The sequence below is a fragment of the Protopterus annectens genome, chromosome 8.part1 (assembly GCF_019279795.1).
Source record: "Protopterus annectens isolate FY-2018-M chromosome 8.part1, PAN1.0, whole genome shotgun sequence".
In the NCBI taxonomy this organism is placed as follows: Eukaryota; Metazoa; Chordata; order Ceratodontiformes; family Protopteridae; genus Protopterus; species Protopterus annectens.
The window spans coordinates 192326062-192349170 of NC_056742.1; positions in this window are offsets into that span (position 1 = coordinate 192326062).

The following is a 23109-nucleotide window of genomic DNA, read 5'->3' on the forward strand; positions in this document are numbered from 1 at the left end:
TATATAACAAGCAAGATGTCTGAGGGGGTGCAAGGGAAGACCCATACACACATACACAAAACACTGAAAAATGTGGTTCAAATGTGTCACATTTTCAGTGGCTTTTCTATGTGGTTAGATTGTGTCACATTTTTCAATGTTTTTGTAGGGAGGCAAGCATCCCTATACCCTCACCCCTTGCTAATTATCTAATCTAATTTTCGGGTCACACAGCAGTTGGGAAAGGGCATAAACCCTTCCCCATTATAACTTCAATTTTGTCAGTATTTTGTGTTGTCTTTTCAGTTTTGAGCTTTTTTTACTTTCAACCTTTTGACTATCAGTTGTATGATGTTTAGGTCATGTTAAGTACACCCATACTTAGATACACATATTACAAGGAGTCACACTTCCTGAGTAACTGATGTGAAAAGCCAGATATCAGCACTATTTATTTGTATGAGATAAATGAATCAGTTACCAAGTTATATACAGCTGAATGTTTCTGATTAGAAGAAAATCAGTTGGACAAAAACAAAAATATTTCATCTTAAAGCAAACATGGTAAGATATAATAAAGAAGAGGTCTATAGAATGTAGAGTATATGTCACAGGCATTTTTAATGCAGAAGGAAATAGCAGTGATGGAATATGTGCATGTGCATGCATGTTTGTGTGTGTGTCTATATATATATGTATGTATGTATATATGGATCTACCTGACTGTCAAAATTCCACATCATCAGATTGCAGTCCATCGACATTCAAAAAATCAAAATCCCACTTCATTGAACTGGTGGAATAACAAAGATCTACCCAGACTAACTAACCATTTACCCAAAAAGAAACAAAACCCAAGCTGCAGCATCTCTAACCCACCCCGGTGGGGGCTACCCCCTCTAACTAAATATGCCAATTCCGAGATCGCCCTAGAGTTGGGAAAATGGCAAAGATCACCTTCTCGCACAACAGGTTACTTACCCTGGGAAGATCTTCCTTGCTCCACTGCTTCAATAAAGTGGAATTTCAATATATTGAGTGTCGACGAACTGTGATTCAATGATGTGGGACTTCGACCCATATATCTCTCTCTCTCTCTATATATATATATATATATATATATATATATATATATATATATATATATATATATATATATATATATATAAATAAAATATAATTTCACTTTGATTTCACTGGAAAAGTCTGACCTAGTTTCTGTATAAACCCTTTTTCAGCAGCGGCCTTTGGGAAAAAACTCCAATAGATTTGTCAGACAATATCAGGATATATAACACATAGAGAGGTTTACAGCATTTACAAGGACAATTTCTCTTACAGCATTAAGAGAATACAGTAATAATCATTGCAGTGTTGAAAGTGAACATGTTATGAACATTTATGATGACAGGATATAGCATGTTCTCAGTGAGAGCATTTTATACATTTACACAATACAGCTCTAGAAGATCCAGGATGGCATTATTCTCTTTGTATTATATAGGTACAGTGAACAAATGTATCTTGTAGTTATGTTAATATCTTATGAATAGTAGGATAGCTATATACAGTGGGGAAATGAGCTCTAGATGGTAATAGTGAGCTTTATATCTTTTAGTTTAATATTTAAGAACTGTATGAGACGTGTATACTGTGCAGAATAAAGCTAGGCAGATAACAGTGGTTAATGTTGATTAAATGTTTCAGTGATTTAACAATAACTGGATTTAGTGGTAACAATTTGCCTCTTCGCTTATTACAGCCTAATGATACCTTCAGACTTTTCTGCAGTTACATCTTACAGACACCTCTGGGTATCTAATATAGTCGGTTCATATTTGCTTTACTAAATTCAAACCATGCTACATGCAAACTGTTGAAAGATTTCACCTTAAAGCATACATGGTAAGCAATAAAATGGCACTGGTACTTTACCTTTGTCTTGTGCTGCTTAAAAAGTATTAATAGTCTCCCAAAAATTATTTATTTCTACTGTCATAGTTTTCACATTTTCCTAACTTTCTTAGAAATCAAGTAGTATACAGAAAACTGATTCCCCAACTGAGATGGTTGAAGAAAATGCTTATAACCAAAACTGCACCTCAGCAACTGCAATTGGACAAACACTCCAAGGTGCACCAGTAACAATCAGTAGTTTGAAATCGTTTATTGGTTAAGTGCTTTCATCTCAGAGACTTCATCAGATCCAAAACTTTAAAGCAATTACCACTTTTAAAACATAACATGTGGATTGGTAGATCAAATTGCATCACTTCCTTTCCCTTAAGAGAGACCAAACAGATGTCCAAATGCTTAAATAAGTGTAAAAAATGTTGTAAAAGTCAACATAACAAACATCAATATATCTCAAAAATGCATATAAATATTATATACATTAATATCATTAATTTTAAATACTTAAAATATCCATATCTAGATAAATAATAATTCATAAAATACTTCTAATGAAAATACAAAAATGTTTTAAATATTCACAAACTTCATACACCATTCATTGAAATTAACTCACAATGAATTAACAGAAAAACTCACTAATGTTTCACTGCCCTTAATTTTAATACAGGTACTATGGAGACCACTTCAGTTAATCCATGGGGGTTGGAGGGGTACATTTAACTTTAACTGTCAAAGCAGCTCTCTGTATTCCAGCAGGGTTTCCCATTGTCCACCCCTTGGTTTCTGATCAGCTTGTTTAATCACCCAAAACAGAAATGAGCTAGACTTACAGCATAATGTGTGCTTATAAAGTGCATTAGTCATTAACCACTTTTTAATATCATAATTATGCTCATTTATTTGTGCTTTCAGGGCACTTTTGGTCTTTCCCACCTAAAATAAAAAAACAAAACAATTCTTAACAATAAGGTAAATAAACTACTTCTTTTGACTGACAATTAAAATGCTGAGTCCCGTGGAGTGTTTTACATGAGGTAGGTATGTTCAGAGACTCTAAATAGGATATGTAAGGGCATTGATTGCACATTGCGTGCACACCTAAATGTTGCCGTCCATTTGGAAACTGCATCGCTATTGTGATCATTATTCTTCTCTCTTTCCAAATTATTTTTAATCTTTTCTCTTCATTTGTATATAAACAAAAGGGGGTTTGCAAAACAGTGTAAAGTGTTCAGCATTTTGGGAAAATATTCAAATATGTTAGACTAATTCCTTGTATATCCAAAGAATGCTGATTGCATTTTAAAACAAATATCCTAATACAGTCATCTATGCTGGATTCATTAACTGATACCCCTGGGGTGTCATTGTCTGTGGAATTATACAGCACAGTAAATGTTATACTCAAAATTAACCTTTTTACTGTACTGTGTAAACTCAAAACACGTCTTCCATGATCATGTATCAGTGCTTTTAAATTTGCTTTGTTTGACTTGTACTGTCATCAGTCATATGGGGCCATGTAACTTCTAAGCTTGTACTGAGCATGACTGAATGCCTGTGACTGTGAAAAGTGATTTTTTTTTCATCACCTTGACATAATCCATAAGTGTGTGTTGAGTCATGGCAGCAATCTTTGTTTAATAGAAATTGGAAGCAGATGGACATGCTATGTGATGTGTATATATCTTTGGCAGGGCACAGTATTGTTAGAAATTACTAGAGCAACTAAATTCATTTTTCTGGCACCATTGCACTACCGCATTCATTTTCTATTCACAGATGTTGATATTCATTGTCCAGATGGAAATATTGATTTAAGTATGATCTTACCACACAGTGAGTTACTGTGAGAGTAGTGTTACATGGGGAAGTTCCTTAGCACATATGATATGATATTACCAATGGTATATTTCTTATAATATTGTCCATTTGAAGTATCAAATGTATAATACTCACTGGAAAGTATACAATAGAATTTAAAATCACTTCACTGGATGATATAAGACTTGTGACTTTTTCTTTTTTCCATTTTGTTATGCTTTATATTTAACAACACAGGGGCAAGTCTAGTAATATTTCCTGTGCTTTGAAGATTTATTTCATAGCAATCCAAAGTAGTACGTTAAGACAAATAGTGAAAAGGAATTTTACACACCAGTGAATGAATCTTACTGACACCATTTGCATATTCATGGCTTCCATAATTTACTTTACCAAAACCAATATACCAGAAGCACCCCAAAAAGTTTTTTCTTCCAGATTGTGGCTTGCAAACACTGAAAAACTAAATATGCAGTAACTAAATGAAAAGGTAATGAATGCAACTTTTCAGTTAGCTTATCATTTCCATGCCACTCATCTCTTCTCTGAAACTCATTTTTAACTCTCTCCTGTGATATTGTTCTTATTCCTTTACTCCTCTTTTATGGAAATATGTTTTCCTGAATTAAAAGCAATAATCTAGGTGGCTAATACTAATACTTAAATTTATTTTCTGCCCATTTCTTGTCTATCACATCATTTTACATGTCTAGCTTCCCCTCTTTTGTTTTCCTACGCCATCCGTTACACTTTATTCTTCTACACTTTATTCTTCTTTTTCTTTATATCTGCTTCCTTCCTGTCATTTTCATTTATCTATTTTATAGCTAGAAATGCTCACTTATCCACACTGCATATTTTCAAAAAACATGACTTTGAGGGATACATAAGGAAAATGGAAAGGTTTTTGCCATTAGACAAAGGAAACTGCTTATAGATATGAATGAGAAAATGTTGACGGATTTGACATATGAGTCTTATTTTTTTGCCAGCTGAAGTAGGCAGGCATAAGAATAGTGTCATATGATGATAAGCATATCAAGATTATACTATAGCTCCCATGACGATCTACAAGAGGAAGGGTATCATTCAGCTGGATGGCCTGACAATAAAACCCATAACCATGGGATTTTGTGATTTTCTGGCATTATCAAGTGCAAGTATGTTCTTAGGTGAATAACGTATAGTCCAAATATTCTCCCATCTTCAGCATTTCTCATTCTAGTCCATCTTGAGTAGTCTATTATTTGTGCCCTTTGACGTGATCCATTTGCTTTATACATTGTCATTTGATTCCACATTACTCACCGAAAGATTCAAAACCTGCATTTATTATTATACCTGCAGTTCCTCTATGCAATATGGACTAGGCATTTCAAACTTATTGCAGAAACATTTGTATTTATAAAGATTGTTAATATACAAAATAAATAAATAAAATGCATTACTTTTGCTCCAGTAATTCCATTATAACTGAGCGTGAATGTTAATATGTCCCTGTAACAAAACTTGCTCTGTGTGCGGTCAGTATTTAAGTATATAATTTACCTTTCACGCACAAGCTAAATCAGCTGTTGAAAGTCTAATCAACTGTTGATAATTAAATGGAGTGATTATAAGGAGATATAACTGACCTTATCTCAGTACAGACTTTGTGGTAGTCATCAGAGTTCTTGATACACAGATAGTACTCACAGACGATGTTTCTATCTCTAAACAAATGGTCCAAAAAGCTGCACGTGAAGAAGCAGATTATTATTTTCTTTGGTCTGAGCACTGAAAATCATTAGGCCGACATTATTAAAGGTTAGAACTGCCTGTGGAAAAGATATGGCCTCCTTGGGTGAAGAGATATGAGAAATCAAGAAGTGCATATTGGCTCAGTACAGTATTGCTAATAAACGTGAAACTAAAACATCTGCTGTGCTGCTTATGATGATTTATGAGTTATATCCAGACTTGATGCCTCCAGTCATACCTCTTAGAAAATTATGGATAGTCCCTTCCATTGCTATATCTCTTGTGTAGGAAGAAGAAAAGCACTTCCTTTATAGCAAAACACTTGCCACTGGATAACAAAAGAATAGTACCAGTTGAAAGGAGCTTGGGGTATTCTTGTCAGAGAGCCAAAAAAGAAGCCAAATGAGAAATAGTTTGGACAAATGTTACTTTCACGTTATGAAATATTTCTAGTAAAGAAAAAAAAAATAAGCAAGAGAGAGAAGGAAAGGTAAAAGAAAGAAAAGAAAAAAAAAGTTTAAGAAAAGAAAACATTTGTCTTACATTTCTAGAATTATCATGAACATTCTAAGTTATTACATTTATTTCTAGAAAATACTTTTCCATTAGATGATAATATTTATAGAGCTGCTTAAAGCATGACAACTTTTGCCTGTCCTGTTATAGACTGTTTGCAAATATAAGCCTTGATATGAGCATCTTATGGGAAAAAGTGTGTCATTATTTTACCATCAGTTCCCCAAAAATATTAAAACACTAAAATTCCTATATTGATGTAAAATGCTGTTGAAATCTTTTGAAAGATTAGAGGTATAAAATGAGCTTTCAAATTGATTTCTTCCAGGTTTATATAAATGTGCAAAAACATGTGGGTACAGTTTTATATATATATATATATATATATATATATATATATATATATATATTTCACTCATAAAAGTAGTTGCTCTAAAGCATAATTGTTTTCAGATCTCTAATGCCTTCAGTTCTCCATAAGGCAGTCGACTGACGGAAAAATAAAGGTTTCCATTTTACTAAAATATGTGGCATACCTACTGCTAGAAAATGGTCATATGGTTAAATGCCTGCTATTTGTGTTATGATAGTAGTGTTTGACAGGTTGAACTGGTAAATGAGTACCAACTTACACTGCTAACTTTTTAAAAAAATTTTATTGTGTTTATGCTTAAAGGGAGCGAGCAGTATCTCATTTGACTAACAGGGATTTCACTTTGCCAAAGACCCCTATAAAGATGTTTAAATCTTTCACTTAGTGAGTGGCCAATTGCACTGCCACTTAAAGCTTGGCCTCTTCTACCCACCCTTGTTAAGGCACTGACATACAAAACATTGATGGAAGATAGTAATATACTATACTATTAAAGTCGTGAGAGAACTGAGTTAAATCTAATAGCCACCTTACATGGTACAAACCTGACGTAGTGTAGACCATTAACCAGGAAATTAGAATTTGTCTGTGGGACTTTACATTATGATGGGAATAAATATGGTGGAGGTAGCGAACAAAATAGATAGAATAATTCAATATACAGAATTATCCTCTGGTCAAGAGGAGTAAGTGTTAGAAAAGGACCAATTATTCCCCATCCCAATAAATCTGAATAAAGAAATGTCATGTGAAGAAGTTTTAAGTACAGAAGATAAAAAAGCAAGGAGTTAAACAAGGCACTGTGAAATTATGGACAGTATTGATCATGGAGGCAGAATAAGGAAATGGATTGCAAATAGTAATGACAAAAGGAATTAGGATGGTTACAATTAGAAGAAATAAGGGAAAATGAGTTGGGATGGAATCACAACCAGACATGGAAGAAAACTGGTAATCTAATTAAAAATGAAATAGCTGAAACCTTAGTAACTCTATAAAGGCTGTAAATCTATACCTAGCTTATATAAGAAGACAAGACAATGTAGACAGAAGCTAGCTACTCCTCAACGTCAAGTGCTGATACTAGGTGAAATAATTTTGAAAGGGGATAGGAAGATCATCCCTAGAATTAGCAGAGGTTTAGTCTCTGGTAAAGTGGTAATAAATGTAAACAAGCAATAAAAGCATAGATAATTTCCACTTGTAAAGTGAAAACAAATCGGGGTTACTGTTGTTGCTAGATCTCCCAGTGTTCACATGTAATGCAGATTTAATCAGAAAACACATTTGCTGAATAGAAAATAAAGAATACTAACTGTTAGAAAACGGAGTTCATATATATCCCTGTAGGAAAACTTTCTGGTAACAAAATTGTGACTTTGCAAAAATAAATTAGCTAAAGAAAAAATGTCTTTTTAGAAGTAATTTTTATCACTCAATGAAAAGTTCACAAACAAAAAATGAGCAAATTATTTTTTCTACTTGGTAATGCTAGAAGTCCAAAGAAAAATATATTAAGACTAGTGAACATCTTATATGACAAAAAATATATGTAGGTATTATTATGCAAATGCATTTTAATGACATTAATTTTCTTTTTTTTTATATATATATATCTGACCAGGAGGTCTTCCACAACTGTAGGATGGTAAAAAAGGAGGTTGCATATCAATGTATGTCTAGCACATTTTACTGCTTCTCTAGAAGTAAGCAGTTTTAAATCAAAAGTTTTGGTAGTTAAAAATATTAAATGCTTCACACTTGTTACACTGGTAGGATCCCAAATTTGACAAAGAATGAAGAAGAGATATTAAAGAAGAGGCTGAGATATGGTATAGTGGTAATAAAGTTATATTAACTTATAATTTTAAGATGACTCAAGTAAGCCAGCACTCATTTATTAACTGGAAGGGCATCAGATCAAGATATTTTTAAAGTATTACTCAGAATAATTTTCAAAAGCACGTTCACTTCACTAAACTGTATATTAATATGTTGGACATCATTTTAATGAGAAATTACATTAATGTATCCAGCTTACCATCATGTGAGCCACTTTTCAGGCCTAATCTCGAGGCTATTATTTGGTCTCTTAATACTTAACATTTATTATCATGCTCTTACAACAATGACAATCAGGTTAATTCTATAAATGGTGCTTTATTGATATTTATAAGGAATTAGTAAATTGAAGGTGGAAGGGAAAAAAATTTAAAAAACAGCTTTTGAGGGGGAAGCATTTAATGATAAATTATAGGTTTTAATATTAAAATATGTGTCCAAAGCAGTAATAAATATAATTATATATCATTGTGGTAGATTAGAAACCTCAAAAACTTATGCAAAAAGAAAATATGTTTTAGACAATGCTGAAACTTTATCCACTGTATAGCAGCTACACATTATATTACAATACAGCCAATCTTTATAGTAAGGAAATAAAGAAAGCAAAACCCTTATATTCAACTTTGACAAGTGATAATAAGAACAATTTTTATAAGCACATAAGAAAAGGTGACGACTAAATCAAGAGCATTACAACTGTCAAAGTATGTGATAGTCAAATGACCAAGGCACTCAATGAAATAGTGCACATCATTGTTGAATATTATGCTAAGCATGGCATCAGTCCTCTAAAATTACTAATTTAGGCAACCTTTTGTTTAATGAGCAAAATAAGAACTGACCGTGCTGTAGACACTTATGGGCTAGCAGGCTGTTTAATATAGAAAGTAGGCAGAAGGATAATTCCAGTTATTATATAGCTTTAGAAACATGTTACAGAGTGGGTATGTTCTTGAAATATGGAAACGGGCATATATAGTGCCCATGCCCATGGTGCTATACAGTTAATATACCAACAGACTGTAGATGAGTTAGTTTAGCATGCATAATGGGTAAAAAATTTGAAAGAGTTTTGCTAAAGCCACTGCTAAGTAGTATAGGCAAGCATGACATAGGCAAAATCTCACTGAACAAATGTAATTTCATTTTATATAACTGCTGTTGAAGAGCTTGATAATAGATCCTTGTAGATATAGATGCTGGAGACCTAATGTTTGATGCTATTCCACATCAGGAAATTCTGAGGGCCATGGTGTAATGCAATATTAATCCTTACATAATCTAGTGGCTATCTGAATGATTATAACAGAGAGAGTTATTTGTTAGAATTAGAAATGGCCAATCAAAGTATTTTATATTCAGAAAGGGGGTAGCTCAAGTATCTGTTTTGCGGCAAGTTTTATTTAACATTTTAGGTCAAAAGTGCCAGCATTACAAAGTGATGGATGCAAACTTTGCTAAAGACTCTAAGATTGAGAGTATTAGAAGAAACTTACATGATAAATGTTAATTATACAATTATGTAATAAAAATCAAATGCATTTTAAGGTTGAAGTGTAATGATGCATTTAGTGTCTAACAAGAAACACTACCTGCATGTATTTGACACATACATAAATGATAAATCATTTGATCACAGGAATCCTGAAGTTTTGATAAGTTCTGCAAGACCTAAAGAATATAATAATTCTGTTACTAGATGCTGCTTCATGATCATAAGTATATTAAAAGGACAATAGTTTGAAGAATTGCAAAGGTCTCATTACCTCTTTTTAAATCAATGTCTCATTCAATTGTAGAATAGAAGTAATACAGGGCTAGTAAATGGAACCTTGAAGCTGGATCATCACTGGCTCTATATGTGCACACCGGAACACTAAAGTAAATGCAGGAAACAACAGTAAAGTTAAATGAAAAAGCCAAGAGTTGCTGTGTTTCCTTGGACTTGGCAATGTTAATTTCAAGTAGCAGTTACAACCAAAAATAAGTGTTTTCTTTCAAAACTTATGACTGCAGAATTAATGTATAAAATGTTCTAGCAAAATCAGCTTGCAATCCAGTGTAAATAGCACGAGCTGCATAGATAATATGGAGGCAGAGGACCAGTGGTGGGACCTTCTGAATGCATATCATAAAACAAATAGTCCATTTTACACAGATCTGTAAATCAAACATTAAATAATTATAAATTGTACTGCACATATCCACCCGAACCTATTTAACTAGCCCACACTTCTATTTCCCACCATGACTATTTCTCTTACAACCTAGCACTTCCTGATATATTATCTACTATTAATTAATACAGCTATGTTTAAACTCTTGTTTTTTGACTACTTTTATTAAAGAGTATATGCATTATTACAATTTTTCAGCTGTTTTAAACTACCTGAGTTCTAAATATTGTATTATTCATTGATTAACTATATCTATTCTAATGTCTCCAAACTTTCTTGTGTAATGATTACTGAATTTTTCATTTTAAGTCTCTCTGCCTATAAGTTTCTGTCATTGGAGCTTTTCCCCTTGGACCTTCACAGAAAAAGGGATTTTGCCTGGTCTGTCTTCCCCAGTCAACAAATGTCAATACACAAAAAAAAAAAAAAAAATGATAAATATATAACAAATTAGAAACCAGACTGTGTTGACTTTACATATAAAAAACAGCATTTTATTTTACCTTCACCATAGGATCAATGAAGCTCAAACACTAGGGAATTGCTTGACTTTATTATAATGATCGGTTCCATCAGGAAAGCTCCATATAGTGGAAAAGCTATATCATGTACACAGTAGAGTCCCTCTTATCCCACCTCGCTGGGACTGGACTTTAGCCTGGATAAATGAATGGTTGGTTAATCAGGAAAAACATACAAAATAGCATTTATAGGTTATAAATCAACTAGAATAACAGGATTTATGTTACTATGCATTTTTTCTAATGAATATGAAGTTTAAAACTCAAATCTCTGTCATTATTTAGCCCAGAGGAGGCAGAAGTGTTGTTCTTCTCTGTTGTCTTTTACTAGGGCTATGGCAGAGATTTGATGGCTTGTTAAACAGGAGACCAGTTAAAGAGAGGCCAGATAAGAGGGGAGTCTACTGTACTTCCTAATATAATAATAATAAAGGCTATAACTAAATAATAGTTCTATTCATATATTAAAATGTATTGTTCAGTCCTGTCCTAAAGAGAGCTCATGTTTATAATCCACATATGTTCCCTTCTGTCTAAAATTTCTTGCAAATACTAGATATAAATGCTATGTGTTATATTTATCAGTGCCAATGAATGAATAATGCCCTCAAGAATGCATAAAATGTTTATAATAGTGCGTTGCCTTCTTTCCTATATTGAATTTCCTTCAGATTTCCATAAATTCTGAATTTCAAAGGTTGTGATTCCTGATGTATATTAAAGATCACTGAAGAATTGCATCAGATCAATCACTAGTACAAATGATCTGATAATGTATCAAAGACTGGGTGCATTTCAGTCAAAAATCTTGTAGTATATAAAATGTATTTACAAGCACTATTAAGAAGAACTCTATCTTCTATTTGCATCTCCTCTTACTGATGTAAAATTGACCCTTCTGAGACTTTTGCCTTTTCTAAGTCTACAAAAAAAAACTTTCTGATTAATTTATGTAGAATATTATCATAAAATGTATCAACTAAAATTAGTCAATGATGCTGTATACGCTTTCTGGTTTTGTGCATATTACTGTCATATCATGATGAGATTTTTGATGACACCAGCCTGTCCATGATGCTAACCTGTTATGTAGTCTGACCTCCCTCATCCTTATATAGCCTGGTCTGTGGTGAAATATATTTTTCAGGTCACTTGATAAATTGCAATAATCATGCAGCTGAGAATGTGTGTTTAAAATTATTAAACTGTGCTTTTGGTATCTTACATTTAACATGTTTTGGATGTCATCTTGCTGCTGGGAGTTATGAATTCTTGGAAAATAAGTTTTCTGAATAATGAAGACTGGAATGTAACATGCAATGATCTAGTTACCAACACGTCGAAAAAACACAGTTGTAAAATGCTGTGATTTTTACAGTAAATCATATACTGAAATCTGTATAGTTACAGTATATACTGATGTAGTGTACAGAGTATATTTTAGAGCATTCATTATAACTGTAATTGCCTTAATATTGCTACAACTCAAGTGCTCTAGGTTGCACTGCATCTGAATTGTTTGTGTGTTTTAGCTGTTTTTCTGTATATATATATATATATATATATATATATATATATATATATATATTTATATAGACTTCTCTGTATATGTAGAGTAGCTACTTATTCTGCTGTATTACTGCCTCTTAAATTGTTTTTCAGTTGTGCACTTGCCTTGCTTCATTTAAAAAGTTTTAAATTGCTAATTTTGTAGAGTTTTAATTGCATTTACTGTTTAGGACTACACACTCAAGTGTGTTAGCCTTTTCTGTGTTTATTTACTGTATTATTGCATTGTTTAGCCTGTTTTAACAAAAAAAAAAATACTATCTTGTTTGCTCGTTTCCCACCATTCCTAGCCAGTCCAGATCCCAGGCTTTGCTTGTCTCAGGACTTTATTTTCTGTGTTCAGAGCTATCCAGACCTTGTTGTGGTAGAGGGAAGTCCTACTGCTTACCAGTGGGAGTGGTGAGCATTCTACTGCCTATATAATGCTAGAGGAGTGGTTTCCAGCTCTGAAATTGTAATTTTATTAGCCTTTTTGGGCTGATTTCTATCCCTTTCAACTTTCTGGCTAAAAAATGCTTGGGTTTGCACATTTTTCACATCGTGCAGCACTTCGAGGCTACAGTTAAACTATTCCAAGTGCAAGAAGGTCTGCTCTTCAAATTTTCCCTTAGAACTAGCTATTTTCTCAGTAGTAGCACTAAAATTCTGAACCCCTGTAACTAGCACTTGATCTAGATCCTGCTGGAAAGCACCAGGAAGCCTGAAACTGATACAAGCACTCATCTCTCCTTGTCAATAAGGAGAAATTAATGATAGGCACTAAACAGCCTATAATTGCAAAGTACCGTGCAAAGGTAAGAGAAAACAGCATTTAAACTTTACAAAAAAGCACATAAACAGGCATGTCCAAGGGTCAGCTTCCAGTGATTTCTCCTGTCCACCTGGTGAATCTGGGCACTGAGGCAATGCGGCAACTGCCTCACATACACAGACAATCCTCTCCTCCTACCACCCAACACTACAACCTGCGAGAGATGCACTTACATAGCCAAACTGGAAGCAAAGCTCTCTCTGGCCAAGATTGTGCTCGACAGTCAAGAGGAGAAGTTTAACACCTGCACTACACCTCAAGCAACTCATAGCCCTTCAGAACCCACACCATCAACAACCACATATAGCAACACTAAACCCACATATGCGGAGGCCCTTAACATTAACCTGCCCAAGCAACAAGGACCTCCGAAGCTGAAACGCAAACAAACACCAGTCACAACCAAAGTGACACATAGCTCACAACACCAGTGTGCCACTCAACAACAGCCCCTAAGGCAAGACAATGTACCCAACACTTTAGTCATAGGTGACTCTATAGTCAGGCACATTGATGTCCCACTCACCAGGCTGAACAAGGAGAAAATTATAGTCAGCTGCCTGTCGGGTGCCAGGATCCGCCACATAACACATGCACTCAAGTCACTCCACAACAAGTACAAATACGACTCTGTCATTGTCAATGCTGGAGTGAATGACTTGAGACGTACCTCTCTGGACTTCATAAAAAGAGACATGGAAGAGCTCTTGGATCATGTGGCCCAGGCAGGTATAATTCTAGCCCTGAGTAGCATCCTGCCTTCGCCCAGAATAATACCACAGTATAAGGACAAAATGATTATCTTCAACAATTGGCAAAGCTTCTGGTGTCATTCAAAGAGGATCTAGTATCTGTCTACCTGGGAAGACATGATCATCAAACTACGATGCTTTGCCAGAGATGGTCTGCACCCGTCACCTCTGGGATTCAGGTTACTGGCTAAAGCTCTTGCCACCCCTATAGTGCCTTTTTTAGGCAAGGTTCAAAGGATAAAACCATCACCATAACAGACAGAAGCATGCAAAAGCTGAAGGTAATGCTACTCAATGCTAGAAGTCTAAACATCAAAATGCACTCTCTCGAGGCACTCCTAAAATGGAGAACATTGATATCTGTGCAGTAACTGAGACCTGGTTCAAGGCTGCAGAAAGCACCCCTGCAATACTAGGCTACAACTCTTACCACACATTTCTGCCACAAAACCAAGTCCGAAACACTAAAGGTGGAGGAGTGTCCATATTCACCAAGGATATTCACACCTCCAGGCTAGCTGCCCAACACAATGCACCTGAAATTCTCCAGGTGCAACTAACACTAGATAAGACTGAAATCCAAATTGTAGCTTGCTACAGATCGCCCACCATGCCCCAAGATTCTCACTACACCCTAAACATACTGAAAAATATTAAGATACAACCAAACACCCTAATACTGGGTAATTTCAACTACCCTGCCATTAACTGGGAAAACTACTCGGGCACCAACTCCTTTTCCCAACAGTTCTTGGAATTCATAAATTCCAATGCCCTGGATCAACTAATCCATTGTCCCACCAGGGGCTCCAATATCCTAGACCTGGTCATTACCAACATGGGAGATAGATGCTCCACACAAGTGGTCACCCCTTTATTGGTCAGGTCTGACCATAAGCAAATCATTCTTGACATCCACATCCCACCCCCACCCCCCAGTAAGGAAACCTCCTTAAAAAACTTCTTCAAAGCCAACTTCATGCTACTGAAGTTAGAAGTGACAAACTTCACGACAGCCATGCAGACGGGAACTGAAAGTTCGACTGCAGAATACTACACTATGACACTGTACGAGCACATCCACTCATGCATGAATCGTGCCACCCCAAATAGAACCAAGATGCTCTTCTCCAAAAAAAAGAAGCCAATCTGGTGGTCCCCTGCTATAAACAAACTATATAACAGAAGGAAGAAACTGTTGCAGAAAAGAGGAAAATGCCAGGATGCAAAAAACTCTCTCACCAGCCACATTAAGAAGCTGAGATCCCTCATAAAATCCTCAAAAGCTAGTTACGAAAATAAAATTGCCAAAGATTCCAAAGACAACATCATGACATTCTATAGTTATGTCAAGAATCTAAATGGCAATGCTCAGATCTGCTCTGAGCTCCAACAGAATGGCATTAAATATACTGATCCCAAGGATATTACCAATATCCTGGCAGATCGGTTTAGTGCCAACTTCACCCCCCTCTCACCCCCTAAAGGGCCCATCTCAGTACCAATAGATTGCCAAATTCCGGTAATCATGGCCACACTGGTAGAAGCTGCACTCTCCAAAGCTAAGAATACAGCATCTATGTGACCAGATGACATCCCACACTGTGTATTACATGAACTACAAGATAAACTGGCACCTCAACTAAGCGTCATGTTTAATCATGGTCTCACCTCAGGCTTTGTGCCCACTGAGTGGCGCACAGCTACAGTTATTCCACTCCACAAAGGGGGATCCGCCTTGGATCACAGGAATTACCATCCCATCAGTCTGACAATCCTGATCTGCAAGGGCATGGAACGCATTATCATGGAACTTATAAACAAAGAAATTGGCAACCTTCAAACACTGGATCCCACCCAGTTTGGGTTTGTGAAGGGCCGGTCCTGTCTCCTGAATCTGCTTTTGAGTTCTTCGAATCAGTCTCTAGAGCTATGGACGAGCAAAAGGCGGTCCACACAGCCTATCTGGACCTCGCAAAAGCCTTCGACATCATCCCCCACTCTGGAATCATAGATAAACTTACTAAGCTGGGCATAAATCCCTACATCACTCGATGGGTTGCCAAATGGCTTACTGACAAAACCCAGACTGTAAAAGTAGCCGACTCCAAATCCAGCTCCAGACAAGTGGCAAGTGGAGTACCTCAGGGTTCAGTCCTGGGACCACTCTTGTTTGGCATCTACTTCTCTGAAGTACAGGCCAACACTAAGGGACTCTGACTAACACAGTTCGCAGATGACTGCAAACTGGGAGGCATTATTGAATCCCAAAATTATGTGGATATTCTACAAAAGGGCCTTACAGAAACAGATGCCTGGTGCCAGAGCCATGGGCTCAAGCTTAATGCCATGAAATGTATAGTTATCCCCTTTGGAAAAAACATGTACCCATGAATTACCACATAGGTGGCAGTACACTAAACATCGAAAGTGTGATGAGAGGCTTAGGGACACAGGTGGACAGTGGTCTCACTTTTGATAACCACATTGCCACAACAGTCAGGAAATCCTTCTATGTGGCACACCTCATCACTAAGGGCTTTTCATCCAGAAAAAAGGAGGTAATTGTCCCACTGTACTCATCCCTCTTTAGACCCATTATAGAGTATAATGCCAAATTTGGTATGTTCCTCACAAGACAGCTGCAACAGCCGGAAAGGCCACAGAAATACCTCACTAAAAGAATCACAGGCCTAAAGCAGATGCCATATGCTGACCATCTAAAAAAACTCCAGCTATACTCTGTGGCATATCATCTACTGAGAGGCGATCTCTGCTTAACATACAAGGCCATGCTGGACATGCTCCACTTAAAGAAATCCTAATCCCTCAGAACCACACGCTCCAGGGATCTAAACCTTGTCATCACAATGAACAAAACATGCTGGAGGGATAGGTTCCTGACCCAGAGACTCCCCATACTCTGGAATAGACTGCCCATACATGTCAATCAGAGCACCTCCTTGGCCCTCTTCAAAAGGTACCTTGATGACTGGATGGGAGATAGGAAATTCACCCCGGGGATCATGTCAGTCGCCCTGCTAGACAGGGGTCCAGAGAAGTAAATATTGTGGGAAGAAATATCCAGGGAATTGTTATGGTTAGGCTTGTGTAGGCCCTAGGGCCAATAGCCTAGTACCAACCTATGAACTTATAAACCTATGTACTATATGGAAGTTTCTTCCTCTGGTACCAGTGACCGCTACTGAGGTGAGAGGACACTGGTGTATACCACCAGGGTGGCCCCACATGGCCAGAGTGGAGGGTGTAGCATCTCTCTGCTAGGAGGGCACCCTCTCCCCCTCATGCATGGGGAGTCCATCTCTTCCGTGGCATGAAGCAGACTGCACCATTGGGCCAGGCGCCCCCTCTGCAGCTGTCCCCTTGAGGCGGCAAAGGATCACCCATTCCTCCCACTGCATGGATGGGATCCCCACCCTCCCACCTCTGGAAGGCAAGGAGAATGGGCAACACCCCACCCTTCACTCCCCCTCTCCCATCCCCCAGGGTGGCTGGAGAGAGAGTGAGAGAGAGAGAAAGGGTTGGGGATGCAGAGTGAGGAGAGGTGGTACCTGGAAAATATAAATGATTTTGATAGATGTGAGTAATATTTATTACTTTTGTTTCCATTAAACACTGCCACCCCCTAGGTATTATATCTGTTAACTTGTTTAGCATTTTGCTCTTAACTCTGCATCATTCAAAAGTGGAACCCATGGAACTGTAGCAAATTTCCATCTCAGCTAATCAGTGAGACAGGTGACTTTAGAAGCAATAAGCTTGCAGAGTTAAGAAGTGCAATGCCAAAGGCTTTGCACATAATCACATACACCACTGGTGTAAGAAATGTTCACATTCACTAGAAAGTATATGAAGCATTATCAAAGGTTGGTCAATTCCCTGTGGAATACTTTAAATTATATACAATTATTTATAAATTGTATAAAATTATTTAGTTGCACAATGTTAAATGCTTTTCCTCAGAGTTTGACATGGTCTGTCTTTTACTTTTTATTTTTAATATTTTAGCCTTACCATATGCCACTTTTATATCAAGGGCTATAATAATTTAATATTGACCTTTTGCAACATGTTCTAGTTTTTAAAGTAACAGTTCCAGGAAGTAATAGACTTGGAACTTTTATCGTCTATAGACTAGATAAAAATACTAACAACAATTACTGGTACACTGCGATGATGGCCATGAAGTCTGTTTACTTTTCTGATATGTTAAAATTAAAAAAATGGCTGCATATATTGGATCACTCTTAGCAGATAAAGGTACAACTATGAATTAAGAGCACCACTGAATGCTTAACCTGTTCATTACTTTGATCTCTCATTATGGTTAATAAGGCACATCTTTTTTTCTAAATAGAATAACAGTCTAGAAAACAAATAAGGTCACATGCAGAAGTTCCTTTGTGTACTTAAGTATACTTTGCTGTTCGGATATATTAATTGTTTGGAAGTGTATTTTCATATAGTACAATTTATATACCTTAAAAATGAAATTAATAGAATGAGAGGCAACATTGCATTGTCAATTAAAAAGCTCCTAAAAACATAAGAGCTCATGTTGAGAAAGTATAAAAAGGAGTGTTACGGTCATAAAGCAACTGCCTCATAGGCTGTGAAACAATCTGTCACCCCTTACTTTCTTGGTCACAGTCTTATTCAGCTTGAATTCTTAATAACATGTAGATAAACCAACAATTCAATTTAGAATTTTTTTTAAAGAAATGAAACATAGGAATTGCAAACATCAATTTTGTTTATATTTACAATGACTGTACAAACTAGTTAAGTAGAAATTAAAATACCCATACCAATAACAAAAAGGTGTACTATATCCTTACTAAATCAGTCTGGGTCCATATTATAGAGATCCTTATGTTCAACAACTGATAAACCCAAAAGAGAAGAGAGATGTTGGGTCCACTTGCTTCTTTGTGATTAATTAACCTCCTTGTTTTTCAATGGCTGGCAGTTTCTATTCACCACACCAAACCAAATGAGGCTAATGGCTAACCATGACAAAAATGATCCACAGTAATTAATGTTTAATTAAATTTAGATCTCTCACAATATAAAAACAATTTGTGCTTTGGGATAAAAAACAGATTATTAAAATATGGCAAAGACCTTCCTCATACAAGTTTCCAAGAATGCATGCCAGTAAATGTTCTCAATGTCAGCCAGGAATCCCTTTCCATGTTACTTCAAAGTATAGGTGGTCCAAACCTAAGTTTCTCCCATATCTCTGAAGCATGTGAAATAATCGTGTCCCAGAAAAAATATCTTACCTTAAATCTGAAAATGAAGAAAATAAATTCATAAAACAGAAACTGAACTGTGACTTTAACAAATGTATTTTAAATATTCACCACAGAGTGAAGTTAACAAGCTATTTCAGAGATATGACTTATCCTGATAGAATGGGAGGAGCACCCATGTGTTGATAAGCCTTGCTGACTGAGCACCACACTAAAGGATGAATCCAAACCCCTAGGTGCTATTTGGGCTTTGTTATAAAAAGCAAGACATAATTTACCAGGCTTGAGAGGGTAAGATAACTACAGAGGGGCATGATCAAATAGGAGATGACATAATAAATGGTCCCCTGCTTATCTAAAATAATTCTATGCTCTTTGCTCTTCTGATCATTGTTAGACGTATGGATTCATACTAAACCTGCATTAGCTTAAAAAATACAGCTTTCCATTTGAGAAACCCTCCTAATTTACCAAATCTAAATGCCCCTGTATACATGCAAGTGAAATCATGTCATTGGTATTTAGCAAAGAAGTAGTGGGCAGTTCATACAAAATGGACTTCCAACAGTAAATTATCAAATGACTGCCTGCCTTTGTAGGGTTACCTTCCCAGCCTTTAAAAACCCTACTGAACACCCAGTGCTTGGTTATGTTTGATAAGTGGGATATCTAGAAAATAAGCTTTTTGGAGGGGGGTAGAAAAGGTCCAGGAAGAACCAATTAGACTCAGAAATTTTAGATCAAAATCCTTATTCATATAAAGGCTTTAAAATTTTCAATTTTAGTAACCTATACATCACTACCAACTATTTCTCGATTTTCAACAAAGGATTCAAGTTTGTATCCTCTAGTCAAATAGACTTTCCTGGCCTTATATGGAAATTAAAGTTATTCACTTGGAAATCAAACTTTATTACCCTGTTACTAAATAATGAACGTGAAATTGATATATTAAAATATGTTTTTTTAAAAAGACAGGCATATTTGTTAAAGAATCCCTTTGGATTCAAAAAGTCTACCCCCCCCCCCCTCCATTTAGACGTATTGTTTCCCCCAAGGGGTCTAAGACCTTCCTATGGCAATATTTGTGGATAGATCACTTAAAAGTATTTTCAGTGCTACTACCCACATTCTGAAAGATTTGTGGGATCTTTTGCATAAAATCAAGTAGCAATTCGACAATCAAAATATTACTTTCTTGACAGTGGATGTTATTGATTTATATACATATATCCCTCATCAAGTAAGTTTAGATTTATTCCACACTGCCTTACTAGAATTGATCAACTCTGACTGTCAGTTTATTAGGTTATTAATGGGCGGGTCTATATTAGAAGACTGACTGTTTAGGTGATTGAACACCTAAACATCAATCTTCTAATATTGAACTGCACTATGTCGAACGTCCAAGGGAAACATGTCCCTCAGCCACAACACAAAAAACATTACTTTACATCAAAATTTAGTGGGGGGGGGCTTCACCCCCCACACCCCCCTAACTTAATATACCAACACTGAGATCACTTAACAATAGGGAAATAGCAAACTCTGATGGACGGCCAAGGGAAATCTTTCCCTGCGTTAAATTGTCCATTCGCCGTTTTTTGCTTTAGATATTAGAAGATTGATGTTTAGGTGTTCGATCACCTAAACATTTGGTCTTCTAATATACACCCCTAATGGACTGTATGAAACTGGTGTCATATAACAGCTTTATATTCTTTGAAGGAGAATATTATAAACAGATACAAGGAGAGACAATGGGCACAGGATGTGCACTGACCTATGCCAACCTAGTAATGTACACATGGGAGAGGAAATTTATTCTTAATTCTATTTATCCAAGTAATTGGACTTTATATGTGAGATCCCTGGATAATTTGTTTTTCTTTGGATAGGTAGATAGGAGGAAATTCTCAAGTTTTTAGATTATTTGAACAAAACAATCGAATTCTTAAGGTTTACTCGTCAAATTCAGCACAACTACATCAACTATTTAGGCCCTGCTATTTTAAGAACATTAATTTTAAGAGATTTGACTCAACAATTTTTCAGAAGGAGATGTTTTTAAATACATATGTACATTTCATTAGCTGTCATCCATACACATGCCAAAAAAGTGTAGTAAAAGTCAATTAGTTAAACCATATAGAATGTGCTTGAACTTTAAACTTTGTACTAGTAAAGTTAACAAAATGGTTGTGATGAGATTAGAGCAAAGTTATCCCCATGATTTCCTCAATATAATAAGGCAGGAAATTACAGAGGGTCAGGGTATGAAGTATTACCCTCTGGTGGGTTCAGAACTTGAACAAAATGTTGCATCAGCACTTAGTGACAGCCATAATAAAGACTCCTATGCTTCACTTATCAAATATAATACATCTGCAAAAGAGATTAAAGAAATAATAATGAGTAACCGCAGTGTGTTTAAAATAATGTGGATCTTTATAAAGTAGTGGGTGCAAAGCCTATATTTACATATAAGATTGGCAGAAATTTGAAATGTATCTTTGAACGCCAAGAAAATATGAATAAATATAGGTGGGCAGTAGGTACCCACAGTTGCAGATTTTGTAAACAATATCCCTATGTATTTTCTAAGGATACTATTACACTTTTAGATCAAAGAATATACTGATCAAAAGGAAACTGTTCCACCAGGGGTGTTGTTTATGTGGCTATATGCTCTGCATGTAATAATTTCTATGTTGGTAAAACTGAGAGGACCTTAAGCAATCACATATATGAACATAATTAAAATATTTCTAAGAAAAACACAAACAGTTCTCTCTCTAAACACACTTTGATTTGTACATCATATAAAAAAATCCAGTTTGGGATTTTAGAAGTAGTTACCCCTAGTGAAAGGAGAGGTGATTGGGAGAACATGTTTGAAATTAGATAACTATTTTGGCAACTGAAGTTAGACACTTCTAATATTCTAGACCTTAATGATCATATTTCTCTAGTTCCTTGGTTGACGTTTATAGTGTTAACAATATAGTTCATAGTCCACAGTGCAAATCTCTTTTTACATAATATTTATATTAACTTCAATTTTTAACTTTTTTATTTAATATTTAGCAGATAGGAATGGACATAGTTGACTATATTATTTTCAGTTTTTTTAATTTGTATTACTGTAATTATTTTATGTGGTTGGAAGGAAAATTATTTTAAAATGCAGATTATATACACATGTTTTAGAGTAAAATTTTGATAATGCTTCTTTAAAACAAATGTTATATTATGTCACATGATTAGTCTAATTTTCTATTTAAATGAATGAATGAATTAATTAAGAGTTCTGACAAAGTCCTTAGTTCACAATTATGAAAGTGTTAAACCATTTACTGTTTCAAATCAATTGGTCAGTTATAACAGTATTTTGATCACCAGAGGTGCTTCTGTATATAACTACTATGGCCAGTACACTATGTAAGCTTTTTTTGTGGTTTTCAGTTGTTATCTAGCTGCATGGACACACGTTCTCACAAGGTGCAAATTGGTTCTAACCATAGAAGGAGAAAGCTGAACAAAACAACAATATGATAATATGAGAAACATACTGACAGATATGTTGACAGGAATGACTCTTCTCCGCATAAAGGGAGGTATACATTTCTATAAAATGTTTTAAAATGTTTAAGCACGACTCTATGTTTTCCTTGTATTGCTAGCCCAGGAATTCCAAAACATCGTATTGATCATTCTTCTCCAAGAATAAATCAGAGGAGGGTAGAAAAGTAACCACACTTCCTCCAGTATAGTAATAGGATCCTGAGATGTTTTGGATACCATTTCAC